The sequence below is a fragment of the Etheostoma spectabile genome, chromosome 3 (assembly GCF_008692095.1).
Source record: "Etheostoma spectabile isolate EspeVRDwgs_2016 chromosome 3, UIUC_Espe_1.0, whole genome shotgun sequence".
Classification (NCBI taxonomy): Eukaryota; Metazoa; Chordata; class Actinopteri; order Perciformes; family Percidae; genus Etheostoma; species Etheostoma spectabile.
Window position 1 is genome coordinate 1,852,088 of NC_045735.1, and position 23,633 is coordinate 1,875,720.

General features: G+C 41.8%; 1 protein-coding gene across 2 annotated transcripts in view; it reads right to left on the reverse strand.

Annotated features, from left to right (window-relative positions):
- The window catches only part of nova2 (NOVA alternative splicing regulator 2), an 85,832-nt gene that overhangs the window by 40,339 nt on the left and 21,860 nt on the right, over window positions 1-23,633 (reverse strand). The gene's annotated exons all lie outside the window — the stretch shown is intronic.

Here is a 23,633-nt window from a genome sequence, read left to right on the forward strand (position 1 = left end):
TGTGTGTGTGTGTGTGTTTGGCTTCCATGGTCTCATGTACACACACACACACATACATACGCTCACACAGACACACACTCCAGCTCTAACACTCTCTGTCTTCAATGCGTTATCTCCCCTTTTGGTATTTGGTGTTGCACAACTGTCTTGATGAAGCCACACCTGTCTTCTTGCCCAACACACACAAAAACACACACACACACACACCCCTCTTATACTCTTCTTACCCACCCTGCCCTGTGTCCCAAAGCTTCAAAGTTATCTAAACATTCCCCTCCGACCTCTGCTCTAGTGTACTTCTGTAGTGTTCTGTCTTTGTGTGCACACGTGTTTGTTCTTGTATGTCTATGGGTACATTTGTTATTTCAGGGCTTAAAGCCAAATTGTGTGTTCATTTTTATATTTTTGTCTTATAAGTATGCGTCTATCCGTCTATCTTTGGACTGTGAGTGTGTGTGTGTGTGTGTGTGTGTGTGTGGACAGTGTCAGCTGGCCTAAGCCTCCTTGTCCCCACCCTCCTATAGCCTCAAATCCCCCCAAATCCATCTCTGCTCCCCATCTGACTACAACTGCCCCTTTACCCCGTCAGCTGCCTCAACACTGCTGTCAGCCTCTCTCCCTCACACACAAACACACACACACACACACACACACACACACACACACACACACACACACACACACACACACACACACACACACACACCTTTTTTCCGTCATCATGTCTCTGCCCTCTTGAGACCATTTCCTCTATCTTAGTTGGAAGATCATTTACAGATTGAGGTTTTGGTCCCACACATATTATTTCTCATTGGCTGGCATTAAGCCCCAGTGGTCAGAACCAAAGTGTGTGTTCAAGTGTGTTCAAAATGAAGCAGCAAGGGCCATCCGGACTTTTGTCCCTATTATATTGGGCCCATGTAAATATCCACATCTGGGGCCAGGGCTTCTTCCTATCCCCTTCCAAACGGGTCTAGTGTGTGTTATCTTAATTTATTGTTGTTTGATAGTCATGTGTTTTTCTCCTTTTTTACATTCTTTTCATTCATTTCATGTGTTCTTTTTAAATTATTTGGATAAAAAAGATAAAGACATCTTACAAACTCCGCTTTGTGGACGTATCCCTCTAAAATTGGTGGATTGCCCCTCTGAAAAACATGGCCTTAGTGTGGTTAAGTGTGGTGTTGATGAACACCAAAGTGTCCTACAATGCAACAAACAACTATAATATATTTATATATAATATATAATATAAAATCAAAAGTGCAGGCGCACTGAAAAATCAAATGGCAAAAAGAAGCTATAAAAAAATTTGCAGCCTACATAGGCCTATTTTGTGTCATTCATTCATCAAGTCTTCATCAAGTCTTCATCAAGTCTTTCATGATCTTTGAAGGCCAACAGTAAAACAAAATGAAACAGCAGCACAGTATTGTGGTAAATTAATCTACATGATAAAGAAAGAAGAGAATAATGTCACACCTCTCCCTCTCTTTCTCTCTCTCACTCTCTATCTATCCATCTTTTGGTCTTTCCATACCTCGCTTTATTATTCTACATTCATCTTACTTCTTCTCTTTTTCTTTCACTCTGTTCCTATTTCACTCCCAGCGGAACAAACCCTTTGTCTTCTGACTCATGCTACTCGGAAACACACACACACACACACACACACACACACACACACACACACACACACACACGACACACAGATACTGTATGTAGTTGTCAGTGTGTCTATGGAGTGGAGGGAAGCTGAGCTGCTTTATAAGAATACTTGTCTCACTTTTTTCCTGTTTTCACAGCTTCGCAGAGCTCCGGCGGTTTGAATCCAATCCTCCATACAATCCCCCCTCCTCTTAACACCCAACACCCATATTGTAACATCACATGTGCCATGCAGCAGGCTCATGGAGGCCCTGACTCTGGTGATGTCAGTGCCCTGCTCCGCTCATTGAGTTTTACTGGACCACATAATATTAAGAAGAAACGTCTCAGTGTGGCTTCCACTAAAGGAACCAACAAATAAGTACCTTCAACATCCATAAAGCCTGTACTGACCAGTTTTAAAGGCCAATTCTGTACATTTTCAAACGCATACATTTGCTATACATTGACATATTGCAAAGCAGGGGTTTTCAACGTTTTTTGGGCCAAGGAGCCCTAAGGTAATAAAGAGACAAACAAGTACCCCTACTATATTGTATCCACATAATAAACTGGACCTACGATAACGTGTCAAGCCATTACACATTACACACTTTTTGCCCTATATTACTAAGCTACCATTTACATATTCATATATCCTCATGTTTTAATGTCAAACATACACACTGAAGGCACATTAGCTTAACTTTATCTGTAGATGCCTACCATTGTGGCTACCCTACAGGCCAGTACGCGTATCATCAATGTTTTTGAGGTTGTTGTAGTTTTTTACAAATATGTTGGATATACAGTATGTTAGTGTATATTTTCAGACCTTTTAGGGTTAGGGTTATGGGGGAAAAACTTTTTAAAAAATGATAAAATTGGTTGTTTGTGTGCTAATAAATTGCAGTAATCATGATTGAAAATAGAGGCCTGTAGTTGCAATCTACCTTAAACAGAAAACAGACTAATTTTTGCCGCCTAAAAATCTCCAAATCCAGAGGAACAAGTGCAAAAAGACACAGATCATATAAAGATGACTTATTTTTTAAAGTTGCATCATGTAGCCTAACCATCTTCTAGTAACAAATAAGAAACGTGAGCACAGAAACAGAGAAAGAAAGAGAGAAAAAGTACAATGTGGGGAACACAGGCCTGCCACACGCCTGCCTGTGATTGGCTGCAGCACCATATGATGTATTCTATTCTACAGGGAACCAAAGAGGGCTGTTTAACAGCTCATGGCACGTGGATCAGGGTTTGACCCTTTGAATACACACACACACACACACACACACACACACACACACATACACACACAACATTTACTCAACAAAGCGCGTCAACCATGGAGACCAGCATGCCTGGTCTTTTACATCATCATCACCATCATACACAATCTGGTCCCCATTTGTTACAGCTGGGACTGTAGAGTGTGTGTGTGAGTGTGTGCATGTCTCTGAGTATGTTTTTGTGCGGGCGTGAGCATGTTGTGTGTGTGTGTGTGTGTGTGTGTGTGTGTGTGTGTGTGTGTGTGTGAGCTGGGACTTGGCTCTGCACTTAGGACACGTTGCCTGAGAAAGTGAAAACTGTGCAAAGCCTCACACACCAAAACATCCTTAACTGCACTTGAACTCAAGAATCTACACTCAAATAATCAAACTTCTCTTCCAAACATGACATAAATCCACACTGGAAAAAGCAAATAAAACTCTTTGGCTGAGGTGGAGGACTCGTACTGTAACCCTAACCTAACCAACTTTTACACTGTGAGAAACTTGATTAACAAGAGAGCCAAAGTGGGATTGTTTCCTTTTAGTCTGTGTGAACAGAGGAATCCGAGCCAAAGTAGGGACCGTTATGGAGACTGTTGGCCAAGAAAAGTTGTTTCTTGACTTTTATCAGATGTCTTCTCATGTCACCAACAATAGTTTTGACTTTCAAGGGCAAAATGAAGGCGAACGCTTCTGTTCAGTTTCAATTTCTCTCTGAAATAACGAACAACAAGCACTGTCACCTTCTTTGATCCTGATCAGTTAACAGCACATTTCTTGTTGCAGCTTAATTATACAGCCACAGATCAATTAAAACCATCTAATGGTATGAAGGCAATACAGGGAGATGTGGTTGAAATCCATATCAGGGCATCACTGTATTAATATAGTTTTTCCTATAACAATATGGGGTTAGGATTTGATCTTATCACTATGTTATATTACACATTTCTGTTGTCAAAATTAATTATTCAGAGCAAGCTGTAATTAAAAGCTTACATAGTTAAGAATTAAAGGATTAAGAAGAGTTTTGTTTTGCAAAACATCATTTTGAATATTCAAGTTTTACATACATTTGCCACGTCCTGATATATCACGATAAAGAAATATTAATATTGATGACACAATATGATGCTATCATGTTATGATTTTACGGAATGTCATTATTAAGTCTATGAAACAGCAAAAACTACATATTTATACTATTACTTTACTCCACCAACAATTTATTAATTGACCCATTTCAATTACTGTAGACAACTGACTTACAGCTGTAAACGTAATATTCCTTCATCTTAAACCAAGTGATCAACTGCTTTTATATTATTTTTTTTAGTTTGAGAACATGAACAGTTTCTTCTGCAGTGGAGCCGAACAGACAAACTGTAACACAAAACCTCGGGAGAAACAATGCCAGGTCACAGTGTGCACCGTCTGACAGCTGAGCAGAATAAAACAAATGGGAATCTACAGACGGGAAACCTTTACAGTGCACCAGTGATAATAGAGGTGATAAATTCTGCTTCTGTTTGTTTTACCTTAAAAGTGCAAGATCAGGACGACGAAGGGAGAGGAAGGTCAGACTCCTGTGTGTGTGTGTGTGTATGTGTGTGTGTGTGTGTGTGTGTGTGTGTGTGTGTGTGTGCGTGCGTGTGTGTGTGTGTGTGTGTGTGTGTGTGTGTGCGTGTGCGTGCAGACTTGATAGAACATGATGGACATGTCTGTAATTAGAGGTAAATGACAAGTTTCTGATGGAAATAGAAGCTCTCTGTCTTTATCTCCCTCCTCTCTCTCTCTCTCTCTCTCTCTATCTCTCTTTCTCTCTCTCTCTCTCTCTCTCCCAGTGTTGTGTGTAAGTAGGCGGAAAGAGTGGCAATTAACAATCAGCTAAAACACCAATTAGCTCCCACTCTCTCAGTCTATCGACATGCCCCGCTCTCTACAAAGTATCAGAGCGGCTGTGAGTGTGTGAGCGCATATCTGCACATTTGCATGTGTGCACTGTGCACATGTACTTTCTCATGAGTGTGTGGACACTGTAATGTGTGTGTTTGCGTGTGTGTGTGTGTGTGTGTGTATGTGTGTGTGTGTGTGTGTCTGGGTGAGGGTGGGGTCTGACTGGAAGGGTGACCTCATCTTTATTAATGACAACCATATGGAACATGATTGCATGATTTACAGCCCGACGTAGAAAACAACAGACGACTGCAGGCTGGAGGAAGATGAAGCAGAGTCTCACAGAATGTGGCTCGAGTTTATTGATTAGGTGACACGCATGAAATAATTGATGACTGTTGGGAAAACATTCTGGCTGTGAACCGATGATAATAACAATGTGACAGAGCAGTGTGCTTGAAGGTGAAAATGACCACATGATTGTTATAGTGCAACACTGTTATTGTGTTAAAATTGGGAGCTATTGTTTGCTAATGCACATTGGGTAATCTATATTTATTTCTAAAGAATTAATATTGACCGGGCTGTTAATTTGTTGACAATTCGTGCCATTAAAGGCTTTTTTGAACTGAAGAAAAGATTGAAAATGAAAAAAGAAGAGCTTGAGCAAGAAAGATTAAAAGGAGAAACTATGGAAACAGCAGAAGTTTAAAATCAAGCCAAAAATAAATTTAAAAATAACTAAAAAAACAAAGAAAGAACACACAAAAACACACACACACACACACACACACACGTCACGTCTGTACAATACGTGTAACTGCAAATGCACTGGACAGGCCACATGTATGCTAACATGCTAAAAGACACACACACATACACACACACACACACACACACACACACACACACACAGTAATCAGCAGGTTCAGGGCTTCATAATTAAAGTGAGAGTCCAGCCGGTGTGTCAGAGAGACGATACGACAGCTGACGGCTTTGTGGGACCTCAGACTGGAAGAGGGAGGGGAATTAATCACGGAGGATGAAGGGGATGATGGTGGTGCATATGTGGGTGTATATGTGTTGGAAGGGTGGGGGGGCTGGGCCTATATGGGGGCGTGGGTGTTGGGAAAGCGGGGGGAATTGAAGGAGCTTTCGCTGGGGGATTAAACATAATGGAAGTGGGGTAGGATGAGGGATTCTCGGCAGCTGTGGAACCAGCTCTTTTGTGAGGGAGGGGGTGTGTTTGTGTGCATGTGTGTATGTGTGTGAGACGGAGGGGTTAAGGGGTCTCAGAGGGCTACCTTTGTCCCCTTGCCAGACATTGGAGGTCTTTAAAGACTGCAAAAAAATGCAATTTCACAACTGGTTCTCTCTCTCTCTCTCTCTCTCTCTCTCTCTCTCCTCTCGCTCTCTCTTCCTCTCCCTCTCCAATGAGGCTCTTTGTTTGTAGCACTCACCTTCCTCCTCCTTAAGGGATGCTCTCCTACACAAAGCAGACTCTATAGTGAAGGTGCCGGCTCCTTTAAGAGCACACAGATTGTGCCAGCAAATGGTGTATTTTGTATGTGGTGTGTGTTGTGTGTGTGTGTGTGTGTGTGTGTGTGGTGTGTGTGTGGGTGTGTGTGTGTGTGTGTGGTGTGTGTGTGGGGGTGGGTGTATGTGTGGGTTGTGTGTGTGTGGAGAGAGAGAGGTACTCAGAGACATTAGCAGATTTAGGCCTTTTAGATTTACCCCTTTGTGCAACTAGAGGGGTGTTGCCTTGACTACCACCAACGCTAAGTGTCATTGTTGTGGAGGGCCAATCAGCACGGAGCACATATGTCGCTGTGTGGTGTGTGTGTGTGTGTGTGTGTGGTGTGTGTGTGTATGAGACGTGTTTGATCACCCTGCATTTGATTTCACTTCAAGTGTTTTACTAGCAGATTAGTTTTAACATCATGTGATTACTGTCCAGCTGATGTAATGGGGCCATTTGCTTAAATCATGTCTTATGATGCTTTGTGAGCAGATCTTCCAGCAAATGCTTACTCATATTCCTTTGCATAAACAATTTAGGATGTTATTAAACGCCGAGGCACAAATTACAGCCTCCACTTCCAACCAGCACTGCTTATTTCAGCAGCTCTCAAGGACAGAAGGCGAGAGGATCTGGAAGCTGACCAAGACGGGAAGAAAGACGTCTCTCTGTCGCTCTCTTACACCTGCAGGAGGAGAGAGGGAGGCTGGAAGGAGGTGAAGGGGAGGGGGGGGGGGGTCCTCCTCTAGGAGAGCTGTCACTTTGATTTTCATCACCAAGGCAACGAGTGTGCAGTCCCACAATCCTCTGCTTTGTCCGATGGGTGTGTGGGGTGTGTGTGTGTGTGTGTGTGTGTGTGTGTTTTGTGTGCGCGTGGTAGCTGCCGTGCTGTGCCTCTAAAACGTGCATTATACACTGATGCACACACACACACACACACACACACACAAATACATACACACAACTCCGCTTGGTACTATCGTCATAGCAGGTCACGTGACACAGAGACAAATCTAGCCATGTCTGCTATTTATGGGAAAAGAGAGAAGGCAGGCAATATTGTGTAGCCAAACTAGCTGAAATTGCACTGTGTGTGTGTGTGTGTTTGTGTGTGTGTGTGTGTGTGTGTGTGTGTGTGTGTGTGTGTGTGTGTTCTGTGTGTGTGTGTGTGCTGTCTCTGTACATAATAAAGATGTTCTATGAAGAGGGCAGTGCCATGTTGCTTAGCCAAGCTCCTCATAGAGAGGAGCTCTGTCATTAGAACTGACAGATCCGAGTAGCTGGGTGACAGCAGAGAGAGAGAGGGAGAGAGAGAGAGAGAGAGAAAGAGAGAGATACATCAGTTAAAGTCTGCTGACTTAGACTCAGTCAGTTGTTTTTCCAAAAAAAAGTGTCTTTTTTTTTAGTCTTCAAGGTCTAATGCAGTAAAGTAAAGATTCCCTCTCACAGCGTCTGTAGGTTGTGCCATGGCTGCACAACAATAGTGACATCAGTCATTTTACATTTAATTAAGATAAATGTGGGGAAGCCATGTGTCTCACAATCTGGATATACATTCTACATGTTGCACTAATTGTTTCAACCATTGTGAGCTACCAGGGTAGAGTCTTTCATTTCAATCCATCATTCTGTCACTACTTTAAGCTGCCACTAGGAATGTGTTTCAGGTAGTAATAGACATTTGGTTTTATTACAGTAGTCTTTAGACTTGTAAATAGCCGTAGAAGTGTGTGTGTGGGTACGTAAAGTGTATGTAAAGGCACTCGCACTTTGTGGGAAATTTTACGTAATTTGCCTTTATGGTGTTTGATATGGTTTGCCAGCAACGGATTGTCCACTGGTTTTAACCCTTTTTTTACTCCTATTTGTATTTTTAGGTTGTTTTGTGAGTGAATTACCTGCCTGTGTGTATTTGTTGTTGTTAACCTATTGCCTTAAAATTGCACCTTGATAGATGAATTGTAATTCTCACACTTCATTCATCTTTTAAGCGACTGCATAAAGGCGTGTTCAGACAGAACGTAAAGCAAATGCTGGTGCAACTGCAAAGTCAATGGAAAGGCACGCATGCAGATTCCTAAATGTTATCAATCGAGAGGCTGAGATGTCAAACAATTACACTCCACAGATTCAGTGCAGGTTCCCAACTAGCTGCAGCTGACATCTGCATATGGTTGGCGCATTAAATGTGCTAAAAACTGTAAAAAAACACTCACGTTTGCACACAAAAAACAAGCAGAATATTCCTCTATGTGTACCTCAAAGAGAGGCAACAGCAGCTCCACTATTCTGCCTTCACACACACACACACACACACACAGGCATACAGATATAACAATGACACAGTTCCGCACACAGACTGCAGAGTGCAGATGTACACACACACTCTCTTCTGAGGCAGATGGGGACACCCTCTCTCCCCCACCCGCCCCCGCCCATCTTACCCCCTGCTAGCTTGACCAGGGTCAAAGAGCCTATTGTCATACAGAGCGCCTTGCCCCCACCTATTGTCTGTGACAGTTGGAAACCCTCAGAGCTCATACAAACCTCTGCACATTCAACTACTCCTCCTCCCGTCTGCTTTCTCCTCTTTATTTCTCTCTCTCTTTTGCTTGCTCCTTTCCCTTTTCCTCCCCCTTCATCCCCCTTCATCCTCCTCCTCCTCCACCCCCGTCCTCTCTACGTGCTGACTGGGCTCTTCAAACTGTCACACACGTATACAGCTGGACTGGTGCAGACACACGGGAACAAATTAAAAAAACTTTGCCAGCATCGGCTGTGCTCTATAGTTTCCTGAACCTGTTAGTTACTTCTGAGCTTTGTTTTTCATATTTGCAGCACGTACAGTATTGAACCTAAAGCTCTTATTGATGTTGCAGTCGCTGGGTCAGATGATTAGATTAGATCACATGAATCATTAATGATCCTTGTGGGTAGTTAAAGGACATTACATTGTCCTGTGAAGGAAGAACAAATGGATTTAAGAAAAGGTAGAAAATGTCACCAGCAGTAATCCAAAAGCCACTGATCAGCATGTTGAAAATGAAAATGCACAGTGTATATAACTGCATATGAAATGAAATTATCAGACGGTTTGACTGGAAACTTAAACTAGTTCTCATTAGAATTGTGTTCACATGGCGCCCAACCCTGATTAGAGGTTAATAACCTCTTTGACATCAGTATATGTGCAATGAGCCTTTGTTTGTGACATCAAGGTCATTGTGTCCGGTGACCTTCGACCTGCACGGTTGGAAAAAAATCAAACTAATCTGACACATTTATTGGCCCCAGCAAATCCAAAGATTTAGCTGGAATCCGATTATCTAACTCTGATTAAGATTCAATTTGGTGTCATACCAGAAAGGTATAGCATAATCATATTGAAATTAAAAGAGTGAAAAGAGTGCTGATGGAAACAAACTCAGTGACAAAACCTCTGCAGATTAGCTGTCAGAAGCCTTCTTGTTGAAAATGACTTTTCCACGTTTTGGACAGACCTGGAAGTGGATCAAGTGAATCACTGCAGAATGGATTTGACAGCTTCAAACAGGAGTCCAGCTGCCTCGGAGCAGTGTGTCCTGTCGGGCTGGAGGCCTCAGTGCTGCTGCAGTTTCAACAGCAGGAACACGGCCAGCCTGCACAACGCCACCGCAGTGTGAGGGGCTACGGGGTACCAGGATGCTGTGAGTGGCAGGTGGAATCTTTCTAATTCCCTCTCTGTCACACACGTACACACAGACATACACACACATTGCTGGATTCTCAATACTGCCCTCCTCTTACTCACATAATCCAAAAATAAATCTCTTCTTTCATCGCAGACAACAAAACACTGTCCCTGTTTCTTATTCTAGGCGGGCCCCTACAGCACGCCACCATTGTTTTGTTTTTGTGTTTTTTGTTGTTGTGTTTTTCTGTCTGATGGCTGCAAATATTCGCTGTTGTTACAATTTTGAAAAGCTTGGGCTTTTGCTCCCAGCACGGGCTGATTTAGGAATCCTTCCGTTTATCGTAGCTGCGGATATGAGCAGGTGCTAAATGATGCAAGATGTGAAAATTAGAAGGAGAATAAAAAATCCTACATCAAATCACAGAAAAGCAGTTATTTTAGTGCTGTGGAGGACATGCTTTGTTTGTCACACAAGGGCAAAAAAATCAAAGCAATTTGAAATCCACATTTTGTTCAGGTTTGTTCTGCCATCCTGAAAACAGATTACCGTGAGCTGAGCCCTGCAGATAGCTGGAGGTGTGTCCGTGTGTGTCTAATATTAAAGGATAAGGCTTATGGATGTGAATCCCATTCATCCCCACAGCTCCTATAGCCCGAGGGGGCCAGCAAAATGATTTAGGGCGTGAGGAGAAGAGGAATACATAGATCCAATAACGTTGCAGGATTTAATACAGTCATAATATATTTCCTAAGAAAAGACTAAAACCTTGCAATAATTGGACCTGCAACGGTTTGAGTGTTTACATGTAACTGACAAGGCACCACCTACAGAAACTCAAATTGAATTGAATTGTATTTTATTGGCAAATCTAAATCAAACTAAATCACAAGGTTTTGTTTCAATTAAGGATCCTCAAATCGTGATATGTTGTCTTTAACAGAGCAGAATTGGTTGTGTATTATTGTCGTTTATTCCAAATCAACTGGAACCATAAAAACACATCATTAGCTGCTTGTCAGTGGATGAAACACTGAGCTGTTAACATAAACGCTTTCATGGCCGAGGTGATCAATGCAGCACAGTACAAAAACTTAGAAAGCTGTTAATTACGTAATCCTTAACCCTCATGTTTTATTTGGGTCAAATTTGACCCGTATTCAAAGTTGTTTTTTTCATATCTGAAATAAAGGAAGTCGAAATACGGGTGAAAAATGTTGGGAAAAGCGGCAGAATCGATGAAAGAAAATCAAAAATACCAAAAAAATACAAACACTTCAAAAAAAATACACAACAAAAACCTTGAGATAAGGGGAAAAAAGGGATGACAACACAAGGGTTAATACGTTATTATTATATTATAATATTTAGTATACTGCTCACTGTTCAGGAAAACGTTGAGGATTTTACTTCTATCAGAACTGATTTCATGTCTCTCATCCTCTGTCCTCTTGTCTTATGATAAAAACCATCTCGGGAAGAGAAACACACACACACACACACACACACACACACAAACACACACAAACACACACTCAGACCTGCAGTGGTGATCAATTGTGTCCCAGCGTATATGTGTGTGTGTGTGTGTGTGTGTGTGTGTGTGTGTGTGTGTGTGTGTGTGTGTGTGTGTGTGTGTGTGTGTGTGTGTGTGTGTGTGTGTGTGTGTGTGTGTGTGTGTGTGAGAGAGAGAGGGTGTGTATGCACTGTGAGTGCAATGAGATGCAGTGAAAGTCTTAGAGAGGGTTTATGGCAGTCATATTTCACTGGCAGACTGCATTATCCTACCAATTCCAAAGGACACACACTCACACTCTCACTCTTCTTCACACACATTCTCATTCTTACTCACGCACACACTCACACACACTCAGAGCAACATTGATCTGCGGGCAGGCCGGCCATAATCCTGCTGTTCTATTTACGGTCGGCCTCGCTGGGACCCTCAACACTCGCTTATTAAAAGTCTAAACATGAAGGCAGCAAATGGAGAGTGAGGGAGAGATTTTTCTTTTTCATTGTCTTGTTCTTTTTATATTTGTTTTGATTTTACTCAATGAATTGCATTTTTTTTTCTCATCTCATTATTGAATTGTATTATCCTTAACGCTTTGGCGATATTGTTCACCTGAGAATGCCAATAAAGCATATCAAACTTCAATAAAATGAGAAATAGAGAGAGAGAGAGAGAGAGAGAGAGAGAGAGAGAGAGAGTGAGAGAGAGACAGAGTGAGAGAAAGAGAGCACTGAGTTTAACGAAAACAGTATTGACCACAAACCTCTTCATTTTTTAAATAATTCCTGCTGTTTTGAAATCCTAAAGACCACGGTAGACTGAGGCCAAATTACAGACAGGGTAGGAAGAAAAGGAAATCTAAGAGTTACAGAAAACAGAAAATGGAAATGAAGGCCTCATTAAAGCAGGTGGGCGTCCACCCTGACACCCCGTCTCAGCCCTCGGTATGGCAGATGTGGTGCAGTTTGATTAGTCAAGCCTGTCTGCGAGCAGCAGGAGCCTGACTGATGTGGCTTGAGAGCTACAGAGGTGGGGAGTCTATTTATGTGGAGATGGAAGAGGAAGGAGGGGGTGGGGGTAGCTGCTCTGTATCTGACAATCACACTACACCGGCCCTGCTGTCTGACATCTGTATGTCCCTGAGTTACATGCAAAGGTTGCAGGTAATCTGACCACGGAATTCATTTTAGCCCCCCGAGTCCCGGGACGGTCTTCAGTTTTTATGAACAGCATCAGAGAGGTGATGGTTCAACTCTGTGGTCATTTTTTAAGTTCCAGTACATGCTACTGGATTGCATTACACTGAAAGGTATTATATTTGACATTTGTAATGTATGCTCAGATTAAAACACACACATTAAAAAGCGCTCTGAGTGTGATGCAGTTAGTGCTGCTCAATTATGGAAACAATCAGAATCACGATTACTTTGGTCAATATTGAAATCCCTACTATCTAACACAATCACTTGTTGTCTTTTGGAAAGATGTTGCAACTATTGAACTTAACAAGAAGTGGAACAGTTAAACACACAGTGAAAACACCTTGAACACGGTGAATTTTCCCTAAAAGTGCTCATATTCTGCTTTTTGGCTTTTTTCCCTTTCCTTTACAGTGTTATATATCTCTTTTCTGCAAAGGAACTTAACAGAGAACACTGTTCCCAAACTGCTCCAAACAGTTCTATTGTAGTCCAGCCTTTACTTCCGAGACAAACGTGTGTCACTTTGTAACACCTGTTAATTAAAGCTCGCCTAGCTGCTAGCGTGGCACGCCCTCATTCTCTGTTTCTGTCTGGCTAGTAGTCCTTACCTAGCTACTGCACATGTACAACTCCCAACATAGATGGAATAGAGGTGAGATGCCTCGCTCTGTAGCTAAAACATTGTGCTCAACACACAGGTTGAAAAGAGGAGCTTAACAGTATGGTCTTTTTCGAAAATTAAACCACATAAACCTATTCAGGCACAACCTCTAAATACAATTAAGAACCTGAAAATGAGCATTATATGAGCACTTTATCCTGTTGTTGTTTGAACATCTTTTTCCATTCCGTTCCACAAAATTATACTCAAAACGTAATTATTTTTCACAGTTCAAATCAACAACACCGCACATCAACACAGGCATGTATAGGTACAATATATACAGTATATCAAGCTCCCTGTTAATGGTTGACAGAGCTGGATAGTGTGGTATTAACTCTGCTCGGGCGGACAGGTCGCATTCTGCATCGGTTCATTTTGAACAACATCAGTTCATCACACCCCCCGCCGGGGTTCAGGGTTCAGCTCCCAGCGGAGCCTTGGAACACAGGAACACACTCATACAGGCACTTTAGAGGGAAGCAACAAGCTTCCGCCACTTTTAATTTGACCTTTTCAACTACAGAGCTCCTCCACTCCAAACTGCGGGTCTATTTGTGGAAAACAGAATTCGTCATCTAAAAGTTTTCATTCAACATTTCTAAAACGTAGCGTTGTTTTGAGGTCTTGGCGACCTGCGCCAAGCAGAGACATGTCTGATTTGATCGTGTGGAGCTTTTCTCAACCAAAAACAATTCTATTTAATGACGGAACATCATGTATGCGTTAAATGAGAGGATTAAATCCTCTCCTATTTCATTGCTTTATGAAAGGATCATATCGCAGAACCAAATTAGAAAGTGACAATACAGCCTGCTCATTGCACAAGATGACATCAGCAACTGACTGCTTACTTTCCTTTGAGATGCAACTTTTAAGGGATATTTTTATAATCTCTTAATTGTATAAAAGCTGCAGTTGTCTTTTTCAAACATATCTCAGTGGGGATCAAAATCAACAGTCCAACATGCTCTTAAAAAGCTGCTCCCGTACAACTCTAAAAGGCATCTTTATGAGGCTGAGGGGAGTGTTGGAGCTGCAGTCTGTCTCTCTCTGCTGTGATATGATGGTCTGTCTGGCAGCCTGCATGGCACTGACTGGTACTACTGAGGCATCACTCAGCCTGTCTGCCCACTGCCTGTCACACATTTCAAACAATTATTTTAAAAAACAAGTGTGTTTCATCACTATTTCTTCAGCTTCAGCTTATTTTCTTCTACGTTCTTTGCATTGAGCAATAAATCAACTGCCCCCACCTCCCTTTCTGGCCTTTTTTGCCCTTCTCCCATTTGATTTATTTATCAATTTATGCATACAATCTCTAAAAAAAATTGATGATTAGTGGATTTGTTGATTGAACATTTATTGATGAAGTCCAAATGTCAGACATCGTCTGATTTCAGCTTCTCAAATGTGAAGATTTGCCTTTTTGTGTTTCATATCATTGTAACCTCAAAATATATGAGCTTTATAAGTCAGACCGAATATGACATTTAAAAAAGACACATTGCGCTCAGGGGAATTTGTGACCAGCATTTCTCTGTATTTTGTGGTATTATCTAAACCAAATTGATAATTGATTAATACTAAAAGAAATCAAAAGGTTGTATTTATTTATCTTTATTTATTTGGGACAGACCACTTACTGTAATGACATCAGTATGATATAATTGGACCAGATTGGTTGTTATGCTACCTAGACCGGTTGATAATATAAGTTAAAAGAATGGGGGGAAAAATTGCTAACACTGATGAAAACACCATCCAAAAAATTCAATAAATCAGTCTTCTGTCTTCAATAATGTTACACAATAAGATAATGACACAAACACAGGGAGGGGTTTACATTTTGGCTTTGGGCTGTGATCAGCTGTGAGACTCTCCAGCGCAGGCTGCAGACACTTTACAGTCACTGGGGTTTGTAACTTTTCCGCAACCATCTGATAAAGTAGGAATTTCATTTAGTGGACATCATCTCGTTAGAACTGATTAACCAGAGACAGTTGTAATGAATAAGTCGCTTACTGTAATGAAGAAGGGAAATGGCTAACAAACAGGAAATTCATTATAGTGGACATTTTGTGTGTGTGTGTGTGTGTGTGTGTGTGTGTGTGTGTGTGTGTGGTGGTGTGTGTGGTGCTGTTGGTGTGGTGTGTGTGTGTGTGTGTGTGTGTGTGTGATATTGCAGTTTTCCACTTCAGTCTGAGAGCTTAGAACTGCATAAGAGGCTTAGAGCACTGAAATCAGTAATGTTGATAAAGGCAGGTGTGTGCGTGTGTGTGTGTGTGGTGTGTGTGTGTGTGTGTGTGTGTGTGTGTTTGTTGTGTGTTGAAAGTCAGGTGTGTGTTAGTTTGTTAGCTGTGGCCTTTTGGAAGATGTTGTGTCTGGTTTTGTGGGTGTGTGTGTGTGTGTGTGTGTGTGTGTGTGTGTGTGTGTGTGTGTGTGCAGATGGGATATTAAATGCTGAAAACCGCAATCATGGCGTAGGATTAAAAACAAAGATCTAAAATGGTGGAACTCTGTGACAGAGGACAGAGAGAGGAGACAGAGGTCAGGCTGTAGAGAAAAGAAGAAGAGAAGAAAATAGAGTGAGCAAAAAGAGCAAAAGAATTGGATGGAGGGAGAAAGTCATCGAGGTAGAGATTGAGACACTCAAAAGACAACCAAAACAAAAGTGTCATATTGGAATTTTCACTTACTTTGGGCTAGAGCTGAAGGAAAAAAAAAATCACAATATTTTTGACCAAATACGTCATTGTTGATACTGCGGTGATATTGTAGAGTCGACTATTGGTGCTTTCCCAAAATACTCACACAGTGAGATTTTCGATAAACAATTATTATATAGTAATTTGGATTTAATGACCAAGTGGGTAAAGGCAAATAAAAGAACAGCTGTTAAGTCTGGTAAGTACATCACTTTACTGGAATGCAGCCTTTAAAACACTTTTGTCATATTACAATATTCAACATTTAAGACAATACAGAGTCTCATATATCCATATGGATTTAATATCAATATTTTGCCCAGCCCAACTTTGGTGCCATATAGTAAGTATGTTCAATAAGTACTCTGTAACTGACTACTAATTGGTCTATATCCACAACTTTCCACTACTGGGATTGTTTGGAAATTCCGCCGGATGTCTTTGTTGTTACCTTCCGCTTTTTCTGTGTTGACATTTTAAATTCTGGTGGATTTCTGAGGTCTAGGGTAACTGCTCCTCAGATCTCTGCAGGGTGAATCCAGACAGCTTGATCTGTCCAATCTGAGGTTTCTGTTGTACGACTAAAACAACTTTTGTGTTCCATGTTCCACCAAAACAAGTTCCTTCCTGAGGCTATTTTGCAGAGGCGCTGTTTACTTAAAGCCGAGCCGAGCCGAGCCGAGCCGGTCCAGGCAGTGGGTAAGTGCCATGTACAGTTTAAAAGAAACTCTGGTCACCACTCACACTACTGTTTAATCTCAGGGTCTGTCTGCTGTAACACTCAGTGAGCTCTGAAACGCACCTGTAGCCATGATACCGCAACAGGACAGAAGAAGAAGAAACTTTGACGACATTGATACCAATTCATTTCCAGCTTTTAGTCTGTGTTCATGGCCTTGCCTCTGTGACCGACCCGAGGTCAATATCTCAGCGGCGAGGACAAGAAGAGGAGCCAAGCGGGTCGATTCTAATTATAAAACAGGTGTGTCGGGAATGAATATTTAATGTAGAAACGACAGCAGCTGCGCTTTGTTCTCTTCACAAACTGATGAGCCAACCGATGCAGCTGTAGCACAACTTTCATCTTCAGCGGCTGCTTGCGAAGAAAATGCACTGAAATGAAAATTAACTTGTTTTTGATAAAGTTGCAGTGAGAGTTTAAGATTCTCTTTCAGTCATTTTATTTGGTTTGGATGTTTACCTGCAAGACTAGTTAAAGGTGCCGAGAGTGATGCTGCTCAAAGATTGTTGATATTCAAACTCAACCACCAAACACATACAACACACATGGTTAAATGCTAGATCAGATCTGCTAGACGTGTTAGATTCAGGCATGGGGAGTGAGGTTTGGGTAAGAGTAACAGGGTAAGCTAATCAGAGGCAGAATAGAGCCAAAATTAGGCGGGCCACGAGGCACGTCCAATGACGTCGACACCTCTAGCGGATCCGATCTAGCATCTAGCATTCACATGCTGCCCCCCCCCCGCCCCCCACCACCACCATCATCAGTATGTTCGTTTAGTATGCGTTTTTACAAGTACCTAATGCTGTTACAGTTAATTAGCGGATGAGTCACCCAAGACACTGAAACCTGTTAAAGGAATAGTTCAACATTTTGGGAAACACATCCTAAATCCAGCTGCGTAATTAACCCACAAACATGAGACTGACCTCACCAAGAAGGCAAATAAGAGGGTCTCAGAATAGGTTGGATAATTTTTCAGAAATGAGAATATATGTTTTGGTTGCAACATTATTCCCTCTCAAACACACGGCCATTTTGTGTTCTTTTATGCTCTAATGGAAAGCGCTTTCTGTTTGTTTTTTTTGGGTTTTTTTGCTGTCTCTTGCAGCGTTGTCATGAAATTTTGTAGTGTCCTTTTTGTACCGAGAGAGAGAGAGAGAAAGAGAGAGAGAAACAAATAGGAAGAGAGAGTGAAACAGAAAGAAGCTATATTTGGAAGCGGCACTGCCTAGTACTATATGGGTATGTATTAAATCTGTTGTGCCATTATAGTGAATGGTGGGTCTGCAACTCTGTGTGTGTACGTGCAGGCATGTGTCTGTGTGTTTGCGTGCATGCGTGTGTGTGCGTGCGTGTATGTGTGTGTGTGTGTGGGGGGGGTGCGTGTGCGCGTGTGAGAATGAATGGTGGCCTGTCCCCCCCGTACTGCTGCTCCTTGCTACTGTAATTGGTCGTCGGCTTAAGTGCTGCTGCTGCATTATTCTCCAGATAGATAGGACGGAGGGAGAGATGGAGGGAAGCGAGGGGCGGGGGAGGAGAGGAAGCAAAGGGAGGGAGGGAGGAGGTGAAGGATTAGCAAGACGGGGAAAGGGAGGCACAAATGATTGATGGGTGAGATGGTGCTGGATCGAAGGACGCATGAACAACAAGGGACGTAAGAGGGAGAGGAGACAGAGGGAAAGAGTTTGGATGGGAGAACAGAGTGATGAATGAGAGAAGGATCATAGGCTAGGAAAGGAGAACAGGGTAAGACAAGTTCACGCGAGTTTCACATATTGTCAGCATTAGTTCTTCCGTCCGGATCCTCAGGTTTGTAGCATCTGTTCGGTTTATAAATAGGAATAATTCAAACTAAAATGAATACATGTAGGAATCAATACGTCTGTGTCCTACTCATCCTACTCATTTAATCCCCCCCGTCTGATGGAAAGGCTCCTTTTAACCTCCCAGTTGTTGACGTCCCGTTACCTTGATTTTTGCATTGTCTCAGCTGCTCATCGGGTTTTCTATTTTTAGCCTCACGTTGTGTTTTTCTTTGTCGTTTCTCCATGTAGCGTCCTCTCTTGTCACATTCGCTTTACTGCTGCAACAACTAAATTTCCCTCTGGGTGCAATTATGGCGTTCATTTGAAAAATGTTATGATATATATTTGCATATTTACTGTAAAAATCCAAATGACTGGATTTTTATCTTTTTCAACTGTTCTAAACTGCAGAATCCAGCATGGTCTTCCGCCAATTTACTGTGCTTAAAACACTCCCAAACACTGTTTGGGTTTTGTAAAAAAGAATCTGTGTCTGAGTCAGAGTTGCTTTAGGTTCAAAATATGATCTCATTTTGGAAAGTAACTCGCATGTTGTAGCGCCTGTGTTGAAATATTACATTTTCTTGTTGCTGGATCACATCTGGTTTTGGCTCGATGCAACTTTTGCTCTGTTGGACTTTGGCAAAATTCTCAACATCCCATTAATGGGGTTATTATTATTCCTATAACGCCGCCAGACAAGCATTCCTTACACCGGATTGCATCAACCAAATCTATGAACAGCTTTTATTGTGAAAAGAGGAAGGTGGAACCTGCAAGGACAAATCTGCACTTTTTCTTATATTTACAGGGACATTATGATGAAATTCCCAAAACTTCATTGACCTCTGCCAGGTTTTCAATGACAGCTGGGATGTGTGTGTGTGTGTGTGTGTGTGTGTGTGTGTGTGTGTGTGTGTGTGTGTGTGTGTGTGTGTGTGTGTGTGTGTGTGTGTGTTTGTGTGCATGTGGGGGAAGTAGAAGGGGAGGAGGGGGGAGGAAAGGAGGGCGACTAATGTCTTCCGAGGAGCGAGAGGAGAGGAATGAGACGCTTTGGCCAAGACACAGCAGTAAGTCTCTACTCCTATTAGACTGGCCGTTATTCCTACAAACACACCACACACACACACACCACACACACCAGACAGGCTCTTGCAGCAGGTGGGCCTTTTGATTTGTCACCCAGAAGAACCGTGTTCATTTGCATACAGATGCCCCTCAGCGCTGGGAAGGGTGCACATACAAACACACACACACACACACACACACACACACACACACACACACACACACACACAGCTTCTTCAGTCCTTCCCTCTAGGCCGAGCCGAGGCCCATACAACCCTCTCTTTCTTTCTTTTTTCTTATTTCTTTTGCTGTCTCCCTTCCTCCCTTTTTCTCTCAGCTCTTCTCGGCTTTGCAGAAATCTTGGCCAAAAAAACCCAGGAGTTGGAAACCATGTGTGTGTGGTGTTGTGTGTGTGTTGTGTGTGTGTGTGTGTGTGTGTGTGTGTGTGTGTGTGTGGGTGTGTGGGTGTGTGTGTGGTGTGTGTGTGTGAGTAGATTACAGTAATGCACTCCCCTGTAGAGACATTCTATGGATTTATATGCTCATGAAAATGCAAGCTGTATACTGTCATCTCTGTCAGCAAATTTATCTTTTGTTCATGTGTTTGTATGCGTGTGGTGTGTGTGTGTGGTGTGTGGTGTGTGTGTGTGTGTGGGTGTGTGTGTGTGTGTGTGGTGTGTGTGTGTGTGGCGTGTGTGTGGATGCTCTTGCACCTGCATTGTTCTAGCTGGCAGAGCTTTCAGGAGTCTTGTGTGTCGGTGTCAAACAACGGCGGAGTTGTGCAGACCCCAACACTGAACTGATACACACCATTCACACATTTTAAACACCACACACACACACACACACACAAAGACAACAAGAATGAGAGCTGAATTTCAAACAAAATAAATACTTTGAGATCATGGTAGATTCAGAGTAGAGGATGGAAAAAAGAGCGTAAATGCAGCTGGGCTGAACAGCGGACAGGATGATGTGAAATGAAGCTTTACAGGAAAATTATGAAAGATGAATGATTGTTTTTTCAAAAATGCATCTTACTGGAATTCACGTTACGGACAGCAAACACATCAGTATGTTTAATTTAATTCAAATTTTGGCCTGTATTTTCTTTGTTGTTGAAGCAAAGAAATGACATTTCAATTTGTGCAAGCTTGAAGCGAAGCTTAGAATTTTGTATTGAAATTTACATTTTCTTTTAGAACTTTATTTCATCTGGATCGTCTCTAGAGAGTTTCGGCCAAGGCTGCAGCACAATTATGTTACACAAACCAAGACATTTTTGGCTGGCGGGAAACAGCTGATTGTAAAAAAACACTTTCTTTATTGTCTCCATTAAGCGATTTATTCAGCAGCTCTGCATGTCCCTTTGCACACAGAAACCAAAATGAATTAGCGACATGAATCCCAGGCTGAGGCTCTGAAAAATGAATTGAGGAGCGGAAAACTGTGTGTCCGACAAGTCTCTAGCAGTGCTGGAGAAACCGCATGCTGTGATTGGCCCAAAGGCAGCGATTACATCAGAGGCTCCGCAGGCGCCGCGACAACACTGGGAGTTTAAGTGGAGGTGGGATTGTTACGTGTAACGCCTTGTTTCAGAGTGAGCATGTCACTGTAACTTGTACAAGAACTCTGGAGGTTGCGAGCGTTATTTCAGAGTGAAAAGTATGCATCGCAGCAATATATTTGTGTCAAATAAATATGTTTCACCACACTGACTTATTCTGCCACGTGCCACTGAGTACACACAGCTGAACTGGATTCCTATGATGTGTTGCGAAAACAACTGTTTTCGGTTTGAGGTTATACAAAGTGGAGGGAGAAAGAGAAGGAGTCAAACCACAGAAGGACACGTGCATGTTATATTTCACCTTTCTCAGTTGTGGCAAAGCGGGTTGTCTGGATAATGTTTCACTCTCAATGTATTTCATTTATTACACAACAAGATCCACTCCTGCCAAGTAAAGCTTGAATAATGTCTTTATGGTTTTGTTTAGGCAATTCTAAACACTTAGTTACGGTCAGGAAAGGATTGTGGTCGCGGTAAAGAACTGAAAAAGTAAATGCTGAAGCCTGAAATGGGACATGTTGGCTTTTTCAGTGCTGAACCCAACCGCCATCTTTCCCTAACTTGCCCAAGAGCTTAACCCTAATCCATCCCAACTACGTCTGTGGTTCATCTGCATGTCACAAGGGTGATTGCAAAACAAATTATAGCAAGGGAACATGAAATGTATTTTATAGCACACACAGTTCCATTTCCCGCACTTTCACATGTTTAGTTAGAAACATCATGCATGGTGCGATACATTTCGTCTCTTCCACAACTCAAACAAACAAACAATCTAAACCCTCGACACACAGCGGGACAGTACGAGTAGGATGACACCCAAATCACAGCCTCCCCTCCTCACTTCTGCAGTCACAGGTCGAATCAGTACAACTCATACAACTTGTTACTGTATGTGTGTGTGTGTGTGTGTGTGTGTGTGTGTGTGTGTGTGTGTGTGTGTGTGTGTGTGTGTGTGTGTGTGTGTGTGTGTGTGTGTGTGTGTGTGTGTGTGTGTGTGTGTGTTTATATCTGTGCATGTGTGTTTTACATTTACATTGTAAATGAAAAACTGATGGATGGAGACTGAGATAATGAAATGCTTCCTTAATGGGTCTAAACACTTTGCATTGATCCATCAACCCAGCCCAACACACTCCCTCAATCCTTAACTTCCTGTAAGAGGACAGATGGAGGAATGAACTGATAGATGTTCGAGATAAATCTCCATCCATCCATCCCTCCATCCATCCAGCCATCCATTTCACTGTTTCACATCCATCCACCAATGACCCAATTCATCCACGTGCCACTGTTCAACTCTACCTTATGACACTTCAACACTGTTAAAAAAGGTACTATTTTGATATTTGATTTGTTTGTGAGTGTAACTGACCAAATGTACCCACAATGACAAAATGTTGAGGAAAACTAGAAAAATTATATATATATAATTACTTTGTATTCATTATTTATTTTTAAGGATGCCTAAAGAAAAGCTTAAAATATCAGGTTACACTTTACTTGAAGGTATCTACATAAGAGTGACACAAACATTATTAACAAGTCACAAAAAAAGTTTCTGACATAACGCTTCTTTAAGTGTCATTCAGTTTTCTCACAACAAGTTATGGTTAGGGTTCATGTGTCATGACCAGTGTTGGGCAAGTTACTTTTAAAAAGTAATTAGTTACAGTTACTAGTTCCTTCTTCCAATATGTAACTAAATTAGTAACTTAGATATAAATTATAAAAGTAACTCGTTACTCCAGAAGGTTACTTTCAACCTCCACCCCTCTTTAACGAAACTTGAAATACATGTGCATGTTCAATTATTTATGATAAATCTTAATAGACAAAGAAATAGACACTTAATACATTAGTTAATACATACATTATTAACGGAAACATTGTACACAACTGTAAACTATTTTAATGATGCTGTGGGACAAAAGTGAGACTAGCCTCCAATCAAACGTATGTAATTATTATGTTCATATAGTGGATCGATGCAAATAACACAATAGATGTTTTGCATCTTTTGATATTTATTGCCCCTCATCTGGGCTCGCCATATCTGTCTCTCTCGTTTACTGACTCTGGCTATAACACCCGCCCATCTCTACCTCTGATTGGCTTACCATGAAGTTTTACTCAACCTCGGCCAATCGTCAGCATAATTTACAGGCCTATCATTTATCATCATGTTAGTCCCATCACTGGTCATGACACTCTTATGTAGATACCTTCAAGTCAAATGTTACCAAATATCGTGAAAAGAGTAAATTAACAGTGTAAAAGTTCGTAAGGATGAATTTTTATTTGCCAGCCATCATTTCTCCATCCATCCATCCATCCATCCATCCATC